Source organism: Miscanthus floridulus, chromosome 10 (genome assembly GCF_019320115.1).
Source record: "Miscanthus floridulus cultivar M001 chromosome 10, ASM1932011v1, whole genome shotgun sequence".
In the NCBI taxonomy this organism is placed as follows: Eukaryota; Viridiplantae; Streptophyta; class Magnoliopsida; order Poales; family Poaceae; genus Miscanthus; species Miscanthus floridulus.
In genome coordinates this window covers 36,778,869-36,798,700 of record NC_089589.1, presented here as the reverse complement: position 1 = coordinate 36,798,700, position 19,832 = coordinate 36,778,869, and the positions used below count along the sequence as shown (strand labels likewise).

Below are 19,832 nucleotides of genomic sequence, written 5' to 3'. Positions count from 1 at the left end.
TCATTGTTACTAACCCTTAACAACAAAATTGGTTTTACATTGTATCCCATGTTAGTGCTGAATTTTTGACTCATTGTAATGAGAATATGAGAGTAATGTCATAGCCCAGTGTTCAAAGTGTTCTTGTAGGGGCTCTAGTGCAAGGGACACCTGAGAAAATGACACTCATGGTTTGTTAATGATTTGTTTCTGATGATACTCATGGTGACTGCTATGAAATTCAATCCTTCGACGGTGGCAACTATTCAATTACTGGTCTTTATAGAGATTGTAGGCAAAAATTAAAAGAAGATATCTGAACAAAATGAAGTGCTCGAACGTGGACCCAGAAGCCTTACCAACCAGCAAGAAAATCTAAAAGCTCCAGATGATTTTCAATATACTACATGCAACAATATGTTTCATCAGCCTTCTGCCTAAGCAAAATGCACCAGCAGTAAACTAGATCTTTCCTTACCTGTAACCACAGAGGTAATAATCAGGCCTACACCCGATAAAAAAACCAGTTAAACACATCGTTAAATTTTTAAAAGGTCATGAAGAAGATTAAAGGAGAGCTAACGTACTCCCCAACCCAAGGAAGGCAGATTCTGGACGGCCTGCTCTTGATTTGGTTCTACTTCTCCATCACTAAACATCAACACTCTCAACAAAGAGATATTTTTCTCGACCTCGCTCTTCCAGAGCCTAATAAGAAGGTGAATACCAATCAGGCTGCAAGTAGTATTATAATAAATCACTTCGCTTTGAGGAGCATAGAACAAGGATAATAATCAATGGCATGCTGACATCACGATAGAGGTAATATAAACAAACATACTATTGCACTTGACTCCTTGTATTATACTATTGCACGGTAGAGGTGGCTTTATATTAAGAAGACAGAGGAATGTGAAACGGTCTAGGCAAGGACTTGAACTTGGGGATGCTCACACCCTTAACAAACTGATCTAGACTCACCATCCTAATGGTGGAACATTTATTAGACAACCAGGATATGAAGTCGCAACTACCTATAATTGCTTCTCAATCTCATGATTCAGTTTCAATTTAGCGAAATAAACCGCATCACATGTAGATTTTTTTGAATAATTTCCACATCCACTATACTAAGCCAGTTAATTCCTTAAAGAATCTGAAATGCGATAAAAAATTATCATTCAGATCACGATAGAACTTTAACAAATAGAGGATTTTGTGCTCACCTTTATTTGGCTCAGTGCAGACAGCTTCAGGCCAGTCATATCCATAACCTTCAAGCAGGTATTAATCTGTCTCCCAAACTACTTTGATGCAGCTGGCTATAAAGAACACAGAATATATTTAATCTCTTTTCCCTAATTTGGTACCATTAATCATCAATAAAAAAACTCGACTGGTGGGGGAAGAACCACCCCCATGGCATTATAATTAAGAAGGGACCATATGACCACGGTTGAGAAAACCCCCATAAGAAAGCACTTACCAGGACAACACGATCTCGATATTCATTCATCTGTATGTGTGACTGCACATAATAGTTCACCTAAGAAAAATTGGGTGAGATAATTTAGAGAGCTCTTATTTCTTTGGAAAAATAGTCTGCCATATCCATTATATATCTTGATATTGATATTGATCCTACAAATCGAGACAAAGTTGTGTATCCTTTATTCAGCTTATCCTTTATTACATAGTAAACTTAGTCAAAATAAAGGTTTTCTTGATTGACAGACATACTGCAAACAAAATCAAGATATATATGAAACTGACTCAGATATGATATTGAATGTCTTGCTATTCTTTCAAATTAAATCAACAGCTTTAATTCTTTTTCCAAGGACAGTTAACCTACCGAGGCCTTGTCAAAAGTACTAAGACCCACACCAAATGCATAAACAGGTTGTCCCTACAAAAAAAAGGAGAGGAGCACAAATTAAAGCATATAATAAAAAATCCTTCTCACTACAGAGGAAACAAAGTAGCAAACTGTTGAGAAATGAATAGATCACTTTTGCAATCATGTCAGGGCGAAAATAGAATATTCCAATGGATGGAGAAAAAGAGATTAGTAAAAGCATATATCACATCAATAACATTGTTAACAATGCTAACATGAGAAATATGAGTCTGATCACTGTACCTGCTTGGAGTACCCTGTCAATCCAACAAGTAGCGTGTCTCGAATGGCTCTATATAAATCAGATGGCAGAATGGGTTTCTGTATCAAAAACAAATTGTAATGCTAGTCAGAAGAATACCATATGTTAAATCATAAAAAAGGGCCGCATATATTGGTATTAGCATTTAGTTCATGATGCAAATGAAACAACAACAACAACAACAAAGCCTTTAAATCCCAAACAAGTTGGGGTATGCTAGAGTTGAAACCCAGCAGAAGCAATCATGGTTCAGGCACGTGAATAGCTGTTTTCCATGCACTCCTATCTAAGGCTAAGTCTTTGGGTATATTCCATCCTTTCAAGTCTCCTTTTATTGCCTCTACCCAAGTCAATTTTGGTCTTCATCTGCCTCTCTTCACATTACTATCCTGGCTTAGGATTCCACTACGCACCGGTGCCTCTGGAGGTCTCCATTGGACTTGTCCAAACCATCTCAACCGGTGTTGGACAAGCTTTTTCTTCAATTGGTGCTACCCCTAATCTATCACGTATATCATCGTTCCGAACTCGATCCCTTCTTGTATGACCGCAAATCCAACGCAACATACGCATTTCCGCGACACTTATTTGTTGAACATGTTGTCTTTTCGTAGGCCAACATTCTGCACCATACAACATAGCAGGTCTAATCGCCGTCCTATAAAACTTGCCTTTTAACTTCTGTGGTACCCTTTTGTCACATAGGACACCAGATGCTTAGCGCCACTTCATCCACCCTACTTTAATTCTATGGCTAACATCTTCATCAATATCCCCGTCTCTCTGTAGCATTGATCCTAAATATCGAAAGGTATCCTTCATAGGCACTACTTGACCTTCCAAACTAATATCTTCCTCCTCCCGAGTAGTAGTGCCGAAGTCACATCTCATATACTCAGCTTTAGTTCTACCGAGTCTAAAACCTTTGGACTCCAAAGCCTCCCGCCATAACTCCAGTTTTTGATTCACTCCTGTCTGACTTTCATCAACTAGCACTATATCGTCCGCAAAAAGCATACACCAAGGGATGTCCCCTTGTATGTCCCTTGTGACCTCATCCATCACTAAGGTAAACAGATAAGGGCTCAAAGCTGACCCTTGATGTAGTCCTATCCTAATCGGAAAGTCATCCGTGTCTCCATTACTTGTTCGAACACTAGTCACAACATTGTTGTACATGTCCTTAATGAGCCCGACGTACTTCGTTGGGACTTTATATTTGTCCAAAGCCCACCACATAATATTCCTTGGTATTTATCATAAGCCTTCTCCAAGTCAATAAAAACCATGTGTAGGTCCTTCTTCTTCACCCTATACCGCTCCATAACTTGTCTTATTAAGAAAATGGGTTCCATGGTTGACCTTCCGGGTATGAAACCAAATTGGTTCATAGAGACCCGCGTTATTGCTCTCAAGCGATGCTCGATAACTCTCTCCCATAGCTTCATAGTATGACTCATCAACTTAATTCCCCGGTAATTAGTACAACTTTGAATATCCCATTTATTCTTGTAGATCGGTACCAATATGCTTCTCCTCCACTCGTCAGGCATCTTGTTCGATCGAAAAATATGGTTAAACAGCTTGGTTAGCCATACTATAGCTATGTCCCCAAGGCATCTCCACACCTCGATTGGGATACAATCCGGTCCCATCGCCTTACCTCCTTTCATCCTTTTCAACGCCTCTCTGACCTCAGATTCTTGGATTCTCCGCACAAAGCGCCTATTGGTGTCATCAAAAGAGTCATCCAACTGAAAGGTTGTGTCCATATTCTCATCATTGAACAATTTATCAAAATACTCTTGCCATCGATATCGGATCTCATCCTCCTTCACCAAGAGATGCTCCCTTTCATCCTTAATGCACTTAACTTGGTTGAAGTCCCTTGTCTTTCTCTCACGAACCCTAGCCATCCTATAAATGTCCTTCTCTCCTTACTTCGTACTCAAATGTTGGTAAAGATCCTCGTACGCTCTACCCTTTGCCACACTTATGGCTCGCTTTGCAGTCTTCTTTGCCACCTTGTACTTCTCTATGTTGTCCACACTCCTATCATGGTACAAGCGTCTATAGCATTCTTTCTTCTCCTTAATAGCCCTTTGGACTTCCTCGTTCCACCACCAAGTATCTTTAGCCCTGCCTCCACTTCCTTTGGTTACTCCACACACCTCTGAGGCCACCTTCTGAATGTTGGTTGCCATCTTCTCCCACATGTTGTTTATGTCCTCTTCTTCCTTTCAAGAGCCTTCTTTGATAACCCTTTTCCTGAATACCTCTGACGTCTCCCCTTTCAGTTTTCACCACTTTGTTCTTTCAATCTTAACTTGTTTATCGCTACAGGTACGCACCTGAAAACGAAAGTCTGCCACCAAAAGCTTATGTTGAGAAACAACACACTCCCCTAGTATCACCTTGCAACCCAAGCATGCTCGTTTGTCCTTTCTTCTTGCGAGGACAAAGTCAATCTGGCTAGAGTGTTGTCCGCTACTGAAGGTCACTAGATGAGATTCTCTCTTTCTACACAAAGTGTTGGCTATCATCAGGTCAAAAGCTACTGCGAAGTCCAGAACTTTCTCCCCCTCCTGATTCCTACTACCATACCCAAAACCTTCATGAACTGCCTCGAAACCTGCGCTTGTAGTACCTACATGTCCATTAAGATCTCCTCCTATAAAAAGCTTCTCACTACTAGGTACAGCTCTAATTAGGCCATCTAAGTCTTCCCAGAACTGTCTCTTAGCACTCTCGTCGAGGCCTACTTGGGGGACATACGCACTAATTACGTTCAAGACCATATCACCAATGACAAGCTTGACTAAGATAATCCTATCTTCTTGCCTTCTCACTCCCACCACACTATTTTTGAGGCTCTTATCAATCAAAACTCCTACTCAATATTTCAAAAAAAAACCTGCTACCAATGTAAAGAATATGCAGGGAAAAGTGAAGATATGCGATCACTACAAAACATATCCCAAGTCATTTGTTGGCATTCTGGCAATCCAATCTACTTTTCTTTTTCAAAAGAAAAAAAAAAGACTTTGTACACTAAAAAAGCTACTTACAGCTAACACGCTGTCAATCTCATTTGGTACTCTCCAGTTTAAGCAATCCATTAGCTGCAGCAAACAATTAGATATCTCATCAGTTATTCCCAAGGGAAACCTCTCAACCTGAATGTAGATTGTAGATCACGCAAAAGGAGGTCCGGTGACTTACCATTTTATGAGCTTTAGGGGCACTCCATTCTCTAGCCTTCAGAAAACGCACCAAAGTCCCTCTCAGATTTCCTTGATGCACATTCTGCAAACATATTTAACCATTCTTTTTGGTCATATTATTTGTTTTTAAAAAATATAATATCAAGTGTCAACAGAAAAAATGCTGTCTACTGATGAAAAGAACAAGATCAATAGTAAATAATAAAACTAAACAACAAATTGCAATAGACATGTGGTGAAAAATACATAAGCTAACAGAATGCAGCACCACAGTCTTGTGATGCCAGCAGGTTGACATAAAAAAGAAAGAAAAACATTGTTTCTTAGTGGGGCATATTGTGATTCCAGAGTGGTTGCACAACCACACACGTCCTCAGTCCTGAGATCAACCATGCTCTCTGTCACACTAATCATGAGTCATGACAAGGACTTAAGGACCAAATAAAAGTCCGAATCTGCAATTGAAACGTCTCCACCAGGAACAGTCGAGGCCACAGATGTTCAGGAACACGTCAACATCCAGGTCCACCTTCATCAGCACACGTCCAAATCAAACAATAGAAATTTCTTCGGCGATTGATTCGTGCTAGGTGAGATCCACACAGTGTGTGCACCATCCAACTACAAGCTTGGACAGAGTCCTCCCATGGGTTAAAGGACTAATTCAGCATGCAACACACCTAATCAATACTTTATATAATCTTGGGAGTACCTGACCCTAAAATATTTCTAGCAAGCCTTAACGGCCTCCTAGCCGGCAGCCAAGACCGAAATTAGTTGTGAGTCAAACAAGAAGAAAAAGGAGTATCCGGGAAAGTAATCACCGCAGATGGCATGCCCAGCCAATAATATACCAGCGTCGTCAGGGTGTGCCAATGGAGTAGTCAGGACACCCGAGCAGTAAATAGTTAAGCTCAAATGGCGATGCAGGACAGAGGCAGCTAGCCGCGTGCTTCACGCGAGCGTGGTCGGTGACAGATCTGTCCTCGATCGATGCGAACACGCCCATTTCCGGGAACCCGTGAGGTATATAACTAGGTCCTCGGGCCCTAAGCTAGCTATGCAAAGATCTCTATTGTAGCACAATGGCAGCACAGCAGCAGTAATTAGATTGCATCGCTGGGTGGGCACAGCACGCTGCAGTTCATCACCAGCCGCGCGTGTCTTGCTGCCGCCGTAGAAAAACGACGTAGTAGCTATAAGTACAGTAAGAACAAGCAGTGTACAAGTTGCCCATAATGGCGCTGGCCTCTGCAGCTGTGGTATTACCAACTGCGGCGGTGGCGCTGATGGCGATGGCGTTACAACTGTCGGCCGCAGCAACCACGGCGACGATCGGGCAGCCCGGCTGCAACACCACCTGCGGCGACGTGAGCGTGCCGTACCCGTTCGGCTATGGGCCCTCCCGCTGCTACTGGCCGGGGCTCAACCTCACCTGCGACACCAGCCACCACCCCCCGCGGCTGCTGCTCGGCGACGGCACCCGGGTCACCGCCATATTCCTCGGCAACAGCACGGTGCGCGTGGTCCGCACAGACCCCATCATCCTAAAAACAAGAGGCGACTTATTCACCTCTGACGGCTGGAACGCCTCGCTCGATTTCGGCCGCGACTTCAGGGAGCACGGCTACCTGCTGTCGGCCGCAAACGAGCTCGTCGTCTTCGGATGCAACGTGATGGCGACGCTTTCCGCGGACATCGTTGGGGAAGAAAACACCAGGATCGTCAGCGGCTGTGCCTCCTTCTGCCTCATCGGCGACCGCGACGACATCATACATAATGGGTACGACATGGGTATCGAAAGGTACTGCACCGGTACATCGAGATGCTGCGTGGCGGGCCTCATTTCTGGCGGCGTGCCCAAAGCAGTTCAGGCCACGTGGCTCTACAGTGGCAAACACACCTTGAAGCAGACTTTTGAGCCTGTAACCGTGTTCGTCACGCCGCGGGGGTGGATCGACGACTTGGCACAGTGGGCGGGCGGATTCAAGGAGGTCCCCCTTCTCCTCGATTTTGGGGTCAAGCAGGACTTGCCAGAAAACCGCAGCAGCGTTGATGGTGACGATTGCCCACAAGACGTACACCGCATGGTCTGCAAGAGTGAACACAGCTCTTGCCGTGCCAAGGACCAAGGCTACACATGCAGCTGCGACGAGGGTTACGACGGCAACCCTTACCTCGTCGGCGGGTGCCAAGGTTAGTTACCATATTGCATACTGTTAGTAGCTCCATTACTTTGTTCCAAAAGTCTGGGCCAATTGGAAGTACAAAAATATTATTATACTCCTGCTGTTTTTTACCTGGCATATTAGTACCGGAAAAATGGGGAGCCTTGTTACAGACTCTAGAAAATAGAATGACAATAATGTACGTATATGCTAAAATGTACCTTTTTAAACATTTATATGTATATATCGCAATCCCAAAAACCAAGAACCGTACCAAATTAACTTTTGTTACATAATCTTTATACTTGAAGAACATCATTCTCTTAGTGCTCTATAAAAGTCAAGGATATATTCGTAATTAATCTTCTACACCAATTCATGCACATATATACAGAAAGACAAAATGAATAAAATTAAAACGATAGAGAACGAACAAGCTAGCACACTGGTGGTTCAACATTACTACAGATTTGACATTCACTGTCGGCACCATCGCTATCGTTTTCTTAAAAACCGGTAGGATAGTGGCTAAAACTGGCAGTGATAGGACCAACCAACACTGATATTCGGGTGTCGTTTCTTATCACTGCTGGTTTTAGCTAAGAACTGGCAATGATATTTTCATCACTGCCGGTTCAAGACACGAATCGGCAGTGACATGCTGCACCAAAAACTTCATAATCTTCTCATATGATGTCTGATGAAGACGAGTTTTGTATCAAAGTTGTAGCACTCGACGAGATCTACAACTTTGTACTTAAAACGTTTTGATTTGAGATCGTTTGGATGTCAAAATATATAGCGCAAGATTTTATAGAGTTAATACCAAAGGGAGTCCATATGCTTTACAGTCACAAGTGAGTGTGTAGTCGTGGTTAAAAATCTCAAATGGAGATGCGACCAAAAAAGTTGTAGATCTCCAAAAGTTATGTAACATTGTAGTTCACAAGTTTTTTATTTAAAATCATTATGATGTCCCTCTATTTGATTCACATGATTTCATAGAGTTAATACCAACTAAAGCCATATGTTCAATAGTCATAAGTGAATGTGCAGTGATATTTAAGAATCTTGGATGGAGAAGCGATCAAACCAAAAGTTGTAGATCTTAAAAAGATATGCAACTTTGTAGTTGATAACTTTTTCATTTGAAATCATCTATCTAACGAAAATTACATTTGATTTCTCAAATTTAAAATTCAAAATTTTCAAACGATCTCGGATGAAAAAATGCACAATCAAAAGTTGTAGATCTCGAAAAGTTGTACAACTTTGGTAGTTGACAACTTTTTCATTTGAATTCATCTATCCAAGAAAAATTACGGTCAAATTTTCTCACATTTGAAATTCAAATTCTTCAAATGACCTCGGATGAATAAATGAAAACTAAAGCTGTAGATCTCAAAAAGTTACAAAACTTTGTAGTTGATAACTTTTTCATTTGAATTCATTTAGAATCCCAAATGTTGATTTCAAAACCAGAGTGATATAAAATGGGGAGAACAAATATCCCCAATGGACACAAGCGTCTTATACGTGGAGTTGTTAGAGGACGAACATGCGAAATAGGAGTTCTAGGGTTCGATTGTGTGGCTACCGAGTGGGGTCTCTCCTAGTATCAAAAAATATTCATATTTTTTGGCCAATTTTTGGGGTTTTCTAGAAACCCCATCACTGTCAGTTTTTTAAAACCGGCACTAATGAGGCTCCTGATCAGTGCTAGTATGGTTGTGCCAAAACCGGCACTGATGGCCATTTTGAACCGGCTGTGATCTCGAGTTCTGTACTAGTGCTAGCTCATGTGATTTATTTAACGTAACTGAGAATAAAGAAAAACAAATTGCCTTGTTGGATTTAGCAATAATTCAGCGCTGAAGTTCTACAGGAACTGGCCAAAATTCAGCATTTCATAAGCAATTAATAACCAAAATAATTAATTACAACAGCATTTCCAAACAGTTTGGGACACTGCGGACGGCGCAGCCCTCTACGGCAGTTCACCAGTTCGCAAACTAGCAGAATGTATACTCGAGATTTCCTCGCCAGGCTGGCCTAGCCTGATCAGGAGATGCTAGTCCGACGGAACTGCGAATTGTGGTAGTGTGGAATAGTGGAGATTGACTATACGGTTGGAGTTTGACTGAGGATTCAGCAGAAGCGGTTCCTCGTCGGTCCGGGGGATTAGCATCGGTGCCTTGGTAAGCAGCTGCTTGACCTTGTCAAGTGCCTCTAGGACCTCGGGCATCCATTCGAAACGGTTGGTTTTCTTCAGAAGCTGATAGAGGGGGAGACCTCGTTTGCCGAGGCGCGAGATAAAACGGCTGAGCGCGGTATTGCACCCTGTAACTCGTTGTACCCATTTGTTCTGAATCGGGCCCATCCTCGTGATGGCCGAGATCTTCTTTGGGTTGGCTTCGATGCCGCGCTCGGAGACGATAAAACCTAGCAACATACCCCTCGGGACCCCGAAAACGCATATCTCGGGGTTGAGTTTGATGCCGTTTGCTCGGAGTTTCGTGAAGGTCTGTTCTAGGTCGGCTACGAGCTGGTCAGCTCGTTTGGATTTAACCACGATGTCGTTCACGTAGGCCTCAACAGTTTGCCCGATGAGATACCAAAAACACTTGCATACAACGGTGATATGAAGCCCTCGCGTTTTTAGACAGAACGGCATTATGACGTAGCAAAACGATCCAAACACGGCGATGAAAGACGTCGCGAGCTGGTCGGACTCTTTCATCGCGATTTGTTGGTACCCAGAGTACACATCAAGGAAGCAAAGGTTTTCGCACCCTGAGGTCGAGTCGACTACTTGGTCTATGTGCGGCAAAGGAAACGGATATTTTGGACATGCTTTGTTGAGACTCGTATTGTCAACACACATTCTTCATTTCTCACTCTTTTTTCTCAAAAGATCGGGATTGACTAACCACTCGGGGTAATACACTTCCTTGATGAATCCAGCCACCAAAAGATTCGAAATCTCCTCGCGCGATGGCCCTGCGCTTCTCCTCATCAAAGCGACACAGGTGCTGCTTCACTGGCTTAGAGCCTGGCCTGATCTTCAAGGCGTGCTCGGCGATTTCTCTCAGAATGCCTAGCATGTCCGAGGGTCTCCATGCAAAGATATCTCTATTGGCGCGGAGAAAGTCGACGAGCGCGCTTTCCTATTTGGAGGAAAGCATGGTGCCGATGCGCACCACATTGCCCTCGGAGCTGCTGGGGTCTATGAGGACCTCCTTGGCGCCCTCCACGGGCTCGAAAAACCTAGCCGTCCGCTAGGGGTCGGGTGCTTCTTCGATGATTTCCTCCCTGATGGTCGTGAGCTCTTTGGAGGTGACAATCGCCGTGGTGTGTTCGCAGCACTCGACCTCGCACTTTTAGGCGCGCTGGAAGGAGGTGCCGACAGTGATCACCCTACGCGGACCCGACATCTTCAACTTCAGATAGGTGTAGTTGGGGACGGCCATGAACTTTGCATAGTATGGACGTCTCAGGTAGGCGTGGTAGGTCCCGTGGAACCCGACAACCTCAAAGGTAAGGTTCTCCGTCCTGTAATTGGTTGGATTTCCCGAAGGTGATGGGCAGATCGATCTGCCCGAGCGACACGGCCTGCTTTCCAGGCACGATGCCGTGGAAAGGCGCCCCGGTTGGCCGAATGCGCGATCGGTCGATGCCTATGGCGTCGTGCGTCTCAGCATACATGATGTTGAGGCCGCTGCCACCATCCATCAGCACCTTGGTGAGCCGCTTCATGCCGACGATAGGGTCGACCACGAGATGGATCTTCCTGGCTGTGGTACGCTTTCTAGGTGGTTGGTCCGATCAAAGGTGGTGGTGGACTCCGACCATCAGAGGAAGGAAGACGTGGCCAGCTCGGCCATATAGACCTCGCGGCATGCAAGCTTCTAGCAGCGCTTGGAGTCATAGGCCACTGACCCCCCAAAGATCATGAGGCAGCCATCCGGCGTCGAAAAGCCACCTTCCTTCCCCTCGGCGTCGTCTGCCACCGACTTAGGCTCCTTCCTATGCTCCCCCTTGTTGGAGCCACTAGACAGGAACCGCTTCATGAGGGCGCAGTCTTTGTACAGGTGCTTGACGGGGAAGGCATGGTTCGGGCATGGCCCTTCGAGCAGCTTCTCGAAGTGGTCTGGGGTATCCACGGCGGGCTTCCAATCCCCCTTGCGGTCGACAGCGGCTACGAGTGAGCCCTCACACCGCTGCTTGTTCTTCCTCTTATTGGGACGGTTGGAGGCGCCTTCACGAGCGTCCTTGTCCCGCTTCGCCTTGCCCTTGGGGCAGTCAAAAATCGCTCCGACCGCCTCCTCGCCTGAGGCATGGCTGGTGGTGATGTCGAGGAGCTCCTTGGTGGTTCGCGGGCCCTTGCATCCCAGCTTATGAACCAAGGACTCGCAGGTGGTCCCGGACAAGAAGGCTCCTATTACATCGACGTCGGCGACATCGGGCAGCTCGTTGCACTACCGTGAGAAGCGCCTAATGTACTCATGAAGAGTTTTCTTAGACTTATGTCGGTAGTTTTTGAGATCCCACGGGTTCCTAGGACGCACGTAGATGCCCTGAAAGTTTCTCACAAAAATCTCCTTTAGTTACGCCCAACTTTGAATCTGATTGGGCGGTAGGTGGTCCAACCATGTTTGCGCCACAGTCTGGGGTACCGCGGTGGGAGGTTACGGATAATGAATCCGAATCGACCAGGAATAATGGGAGGTTGCGGATAATGAAACTGTCATTATCCACTCCACCAGCTTGGCAAGCAAGCCGGTAATCCTCGAGCCATAGTTCGGGGTTCGTTCCCCCATAGTATTTCGAGATATTGGTCAACGGTCGGTACCGCGGCGAGAAGGTGGCGTTGAGGATGTGTTGTCTGAAGGCCTAAGGTCCCGGCAGGTCAGGGCTCGGGCTCCGGTCCTCGCCACTATCATAGTGTTCGCCACGATGAGGGTGATAGCCGCGGCTGGCTTCCTCTCTCTTTCGCCACTTTGTCCACGCCTATGAGCATTTAGGGTGTTACGTGCGTCACGATGGAGACCGAGATGCTCATGCACCGGGGCTGTGGAGTGCCCCCCGTAGGCGCGTGGTGCCTGGAGGACAGACACGTCCCTGACATGTCGTCCCGAGGGCACGCATTGACTGGTGTCGAGCTCGCATCGCCAAGACAGCAAGCTCTCTGCCTGCTGCACCGCCGTGCACTCGAGCAGCGTGTGGATCTCATGATGGGCCCAACAATCCTTGGGTGTTGCAGGCTCCGAAAGCCCTTTGAGCAAGGTCACCGTGGCAGCGATGTTCTGGTTAGCCCGGGCGAAATGTGGGAGGGCTCCATCGTCCTCAATGGTTCTCCGGTTCACGTCGCGGGCCATGGCGCGCGCACGCCCACCATCTCCGCGGCACTCGATATCTAGCTCGAGCTCCGTGCGCTCCTGCTCTAGCTGGAGTCGCGCATCCTCGAGTTCCCTATGTCGCGCCCTCAGCTGCTCCACCCGCATGCAAGGCGGGGCCCCTGTATCTCCCTTGATTTCGTCATCGAGGTCATTTGGTGGGGTAGCCCCTCCCTCGTGGACGCTTTCGAAGCGTCCCTTGGTGGTACCTTGCGAGGGGTGATGGCTCCCCCTACTGGAGTTAGAGTCGGAGGGCGACTCAGATTCTCCCGCGAGAAGTTTATGGAAAGATTCCGCGATGTATTCGGTCATCCCCACGAACTCGTCGTTCGTAGGGGATGGGTGCATGCGCTGCGTCATGAGGTGGCCAATGGTCCTTGCGGCGTTGCGCAGACCGAACGGGAACACTATCGGGGCGCTCTGGATGAGGTATTCCAGGGAGAGCGGTTACCCTCCGGCAAGCTGAGTCATGATGTTGGCGAACGAAAAGGTGAGGCAGCGTAGGTCCTCCCAGGACGGTCGGGGTCCTAGGAAGGCGTCGAGTTGGCGCTCTAACCTCCTATAATCGAAGCTGAGGAGCTGGTCGCTCCCGGGGCCATGAGCCTCCAGGGTGTGCAGCTGTAGCTCCTCAAGCGCCTCGACGATCGTGTCGAGGCCGGTGGAGTGGAGAGGCTGGACGACGGCAGGGCCTGCGCCAACTCTCCCTCTGTTGTGATGATGAAATCTAGGTTCCCGAAGCGCACGTGCACGCCCGGGACCTAGCTGATGTGGACGTCGAGATGAGCAAAAAGCCCCTACCTGGTGCGCCAACTGTCGGTATTTCGGATCATCGGCTAGTAAATTTGTATCTGCGTGTCTGGCCCGGATGGTGTGGTCGGAGGACAGAAGGTTTTATACTGGTTCGAGCAGAATGTCCCTACGTCCAGTGTGTTGCTGCTCGTGTTATCGGCACTAGTTTGTAGTAGGGGTTACAAATGGGCGAGAGAGGGAGAAGGTCCTAGGTCTCTAGTGGAAGGATTGGAGAGTGTTGAGAGTTTGTTTAGCTGTGTGTTCGTTGTTCTGTGCTCATTCACCCCTTCTTGGGGCGTCCTGCTTTCCCTTTTATAGTTGAAGGGGAAGGCACAGGTTACAGAGAGAAAGAAGGAGAAAAGCGAGGGAGAAGAAGGTGTCCAGGGCCGTCGGGTCCTTCTTTTCCTTTATACGGGTCCCACCGACGCTGTAGATGGTGATGGGGATGGCTCCACGTCGGGCTCCCACTCACCACTGGTGTCATGCCCCGACGTCATCAGTTGGTCGTGGCGTATCATCCCGTCCCGGCGGATGGCATGGCAAACCGACGTGCCTGTCAGCGGCCGTGCGGGGAGCAGGCAGCGCAACGACCATGCACCATCACTGTTGGCGATGTGAACCCTCGGTCGTGGCCTGATGGGGCCACAGGTCACGTCGAGACGTGCCCACTTCCCTCCCGGTGTCAAAAGTTTGACCCCAGGGTCATACCCTTAGATTCGTAGTGGTTGGATGCGGTACGGGTCCCCATCGGGCGAGACAGAGCCCGCGCCCCAGGGTCGGGCGAGACGGAGCCCGTGCCCTCAGGTCGCCCTTGGCAAATTTAACCGAGAACCGAAAACCGAACCGAAAGAACCAGAACCGAAACCAAAAGAACCGGAACCGAAAAATTCGGTTCCTTATTCGGTTCCTGATATTGAGGAACCGAAATAATCGAAGAAAATTCGGTTCCTACTCTTGGTTAACCGAATTAACCGAAAGAACCGAATTACATGAATTATACTTCACTTATTTGTATTTGTAAGATTATGTTGGGTTTATGTGTAGTGTTTTATATTTGAACTGCTATATATTTGTGTTACTGTATTGCTATTGTTTTTTTATACATTATTATTATGAAAAATGAACATAGTGTTGCATAAATTTGCCTTACAACAGCTATATTTATTGTTGTCTTGAGGTCTTCTGAAAAAATTCGGTTAGTTCGGTTAGAACCGGAACCGAACCAAAATAACCGAGAACCGAAATGCTCGGTTCCTAAAAATTTTTGGAACCGATCGGTTCCCATTTTCCAGGAACCGAATTTCATCAATAACCGAGAGAACCGAACCAAAAACCGAACGCCCACCCTTACCCTCAGGGTCGGGCGAGACGACTCCCGTACCCTTGGGGTCGGGCGACACGGGACCCGTGCCCAAGGGGTCGGGCGTGACGGCTCTCGTACCCTTGGTGTCGAGCGACACGGGGCCCGTGTCCAAGGGATCGGGCGAGATGGAGCCTGCGCTCCAGGGGTTGGCGAGACGGAGCCCATGCCCACAGGGTCGAGCGAGATAGAGACCGTCCCTTCGGGGTCGTCGAGACTGAAATACGTCCTTGATTATCTAGGTGAGTCGTCGTCCGCGGTCCCTAGATCCCCTCTTCGGGTATCCCTAATACTGATACCCGACAAATATATACACTAAAGGTGCTTGCAATAGCATGTATTTGAGATTTATTTTTCAATAAATAATACCATCCTCCTGATGTTATCAGTGCTATCTTATCTTATATCTCACTTCAAGCTCGACCGCTAATCTTAAGCGATATGGTGCATGTTTTAATTAACTAGTATGCAATTTTAGTACTATAATTAATGGCATAAAATCTTTATTGTCAATAATACAAAAAAGAAGATTTAGTAAATTATACAGTAAGTACAAAAGTTTTAGCTCAACTCTTTAGGATAAAAAATCTATAGTAATAAGACTCAAATTTTAAAATTTAAATCTAGATCCATGGCATCATAAAATATGGTGTAAGTTAAGGTTTTGGCTATATATTAACCAGACATGGAGACGCCTTGCAAAGAAAAACATATGGATAGATGTCAAAATATATAGATTAGTAGTCTATAACACTACCCAAAATAGAAAAATATGTGTTTTTTGGGATTCTAACTCGAAACCTCAACGTTCATGTTTCCTCAAGCACATGTACTAGCTAAGCTACATGACACATATGACTATATAGCTAAAACTATTGTTTTAACTACACATTTTTAATCTTATATTATATATTGGACACTCAAAATAATCTCAAATGAAAAAGTTGTTAATTGCAAAGTTGTAGATCTCGTCGAGTACGACAATTTCGATGTTAACTTTGTCTACATTTGACATTGTTAATCATGTCAAGTATGATCTCATATTTGGACTCGTAAACCATCTCAAATTTAAAAGTTATCAACTAGAAAGTTTTAGATCTCCTCAATCTCTACAATTTCGATATAAAAGTTTATCTTAATTCGATCTCATATGAAAAAGTTGTGATTTTTTTGTGCAAAATAGCTATCACTGCTAATTCAAGCCACGAACCGGCTGTGATAGGTGGACTATTACTGTCGGATCGTGACTTCAACCTGCAGTGATTACCATGCCTATCACTCTTCAACCGGCAGTGATTACCATTTCTATCATTGCCGGTTAAAACCACGAATCGACAGTGATAATCCATGTATCACTGGCGGGTTATACTATCACTCACGGTTGAAGCCACAAACCCATAATGATAAACTTTTTCACGGCCGCTTCTAATGCAACCGGCAGTAATAGTCCGGCAACAAGTTCTATAGTAGTTTAAGATCACAACTGAACGGGGACTACACAAAGTAAGTAATTTATATTAGTGATGGGAATGATTGAATACAGTAATACCTAACGCTTATATATCATAAGATTTTAACACGTGCGAGAGCACATGTTGATGGACTGGTGAATTTAACATTTATATCGCTTAATATTACGGGTCCTTGCAAAAGCAAGATGATGGATTATTAGTCTTATTTATTTCCACCGTGTGTGAATTGGTGGGTTAACTGCCTGTAGATGTTGACGAGTGCAAGTTACTGGGTGAAGACAGAGTGTGCTTCGGTGTATGCACCAACACGATCGGGTCATACTACTGCTGGTGCCCGCAGGGAACTTACGGTAAACCCGACGTCCAAGGTGGCTGTGTCGATTATTACTTCAACAAAGGTCAGTATCGTCAGTTATGTTTCACAAAAAAAAGTATCATCAGTACAAACGCACCCTGGAGTCGCACTGGTTGCAAAAACAGACACAGCGGTATCTTACTCTCTCTCTCTCTCTCTCTCTCTCTCTCTCTCTCTCTCTCTCTCTCTCTCTCTCTCTTCTTCTCTCTCTCTCTCTCTCTCTCTCTTTGCAGATGCTCTGTCGCCTACGGTGGCTACGGTGCCGACAGGGGCGCCCGGCTGCAACACCACCTGCGGCGACGTGCACGTGCCGTACCCCTTCGGCTTTGGGCCCTCCCGCTGCTACTGGCCCAGGTTCAACCTCACCTGCGACACAAGCCACAATCCCCCGCGGCTGCTTCTCCAGGGCAACGGCACCGGCACCGGCACCCTCCAGGTCGTGCACATCTCCTTGCGCAAGTCCACAGTGCACGTCGTCCATCACGGCAGCTTCATCGGCGCGTCGTACGTCGTCGATGGCGGCCCCTTCTACCGGCTGGCTGACGTTCGTCTCCCATATATCGGCGAGCCCTATGTTCTGTCGACTAGGAACGAGTTCATCGTCGTGTCTGGGTGGGACGTGCGTGCTACCCTCTACGGGCAGTACAGAAACGGCAGCAGCAGCAACAGCAATAGCAACATTGGCGACGACAGTATCATCAGCCGAGCTGTCTGCAGCCCAGTCGGAGATAATGGCAACACGCCCCATCCCTGCAGGCAGCACGCCCAAGAGAGTGGAATTCAAAGCGCTAAACGGGAATAATGGCAACTATCATCATTATGGTAGTTGGCCGTGGTACGACGCATTGGCGTTCATCTCGGAGATGGGGTTGACTGATCAGTGGCACAAGATCTTCAACATGGGTTCTGAGACCATCGGTAACATGTCATCTCCCATTGTTCTACAATGGGCCGTTAAGCAAGGCTTGTCAGTGCCTGCTGCTGACAACTCAAGGAAGTGCGCAGGGGACGTGGCCAGCCGCCTTTGCATGAGTGAGCACAGCGACTGCCGGCAAGAGAATGGAGGCTTTACGTGCCACTGCTCCAAGGGCTACGATGGCAACCCTTACGTCGCCGATGGATGCCAAGGTCACTTCTAATTCCTCCTCATGCATATCTATTCACTAGTATATATATGCATGTTTCTCAATGTTTGTTATTCTTTGGGAGGCTTCCATTGTTGTTTGTTGTTCATTCTCATTGGCTGCAGATATTGACGATTGTAACATCCCGGCGCTACGCCAATCGTGCTTGGGCGGCTACTGCAACAATTTGCCTGGGCACTATGAGTGTCGGTGTCCGCGAGGAACCCACGGCAACGCTTCTGAGCCCCAAGGCTGCGTCATCAGGTCCCCAACAGGTGCGTGATAGATTCTCATGTCTCGGTGATGCTTTGGTTGACATTGTACCATATATATTGCATAGCTTGCGAAAATGATCATAACATATAGTGTATGCGTATGTACATTTTCAGGTTTAATCATTGGTTTGTCAGTTGCAATTGGTCCGGCGCTCCTTCTGTTGGTTATGGGTATATTGTTCCTACTCCGCAAGTTAAAACAGCGCAGAACAAAACTACTGAAACAAAAATACTTCAAGCAAAATCGCGGACTACTGTTGCAACAGCTATTGTTCCAAAAGGCAGACATTGCAGAAAAGATGATAATACCATTGGATGAGCTTGCAAAGGCCACAAACAACTTTGACAAAGCTCGTGAGCTTGGTGGCGGAGGGCATGGTACCGTTTACAAAGGAATCTTATCGGACCTACATGTTGTAGCCATCAAGAAGTCAAAGATTACAGTCCAGAAAGAAATAGACGAGTTCATAAATGAGGTAGCAATCCTCTCACAGATCAACCATAAGAATGTGGTTAAACTCTTTGGATGTTGCCTAGAGACCGAGGTGCCATTGTTGGTTTATGAGTTTATCTCCAATGGAACACTTTATCACCATCTCCATGTTGAAGAACCGAGGTCCCTATCATGGGGCAGTAGATTGAGGATTGCAACCGAGATAGCTGCTTCTCTTGCCTATCTTCACTCATCAGTTTCAATCCCAATAATCCATAGAGACATTAAGTCCAGTAACATACTTCTTGATGATACAATGACATCAAAGATATCGGACTTTGGAGCTTCAAGGTACATCCCGGTTGACAAAACTGGGTTAACAACAAGGGTTCAGGGAACAATAGGATACTTGGATCCTATGTACTTTTACACCAACCGCCTCACCGAAAAAAGTGATGTCTACAGTTTTGGTGTAATTCTTGTGGAGCTGCTCACTAGGAAGAAACCATTTTCGTATTTGTCCTCTGAAGGCGATGGCCTTGTTTCCCATTTTGTTAACCTACTTTCTAAGGGAAATCTTAGTCAGATAATAGATCCACAAGTTATGGAGGAGGGAGGCACAGAAGTCCAAGAAGTTGCTACACTTGCAGCATCGTGTATAAATTCAAGAGTTGAGGAAAGGCCAACGATGCGACAGGTAGAACATACACTACATGGGCTTAAGGGTCCCAACAGTTATAACAGAGATGGTATTGTAGCTATGGAACCCAGAAATGACAGCATTATGACGGACAATCCATCACTGAATGGACAAGGGCAAAGATATGAGAACCCATGTAGCAGAAGATATAGTTTGGAGCAAGAGATGATGATGTCTGCAAGCTACCCTAGGTAGCAGTGCTCTTTTTGCGCATTAGCATAAAGGACTCGTTAACTCTACTAGGAGTAACTACACATGTGCATGATGGTTGAACTCAATGCACTCACCGTTGCTTTTGTTTCGGTAGCACGATTCCAGTGTATTCGCTCTCCACCTTTAATAAAAGTGTAATCCAGATGAGATACAGTTATTTAATTGCTTTTAATTAAATTTTT

At 46.1% G+C, this 19,832-nt stretch overlaps 2 pseudogenes; one reads left to right on the top strand and one right to left on the bottom strand.

Moving 5' to 3' along the window:
- Positions 1 to 549: 549 nt before the first annotated feature.
- Positions 550 to 6,164, bottom strand: LOC136490026 (phosphatidylinositol/phosphatidylcholine transfer protein SFH2-like; annotated as a pseudogene).
- Positions 6,165 to 6,603: 439 nt separating this feature from the next.
- Positions 6,604 to 19,632, top strand: LOC136490025 (wall-associated receptor kinase 3-like; annotated as a pseudogene).
- The last annotated feature ends 200 nt before the right edge of the window (positions 19,633 to 19,832 follow it).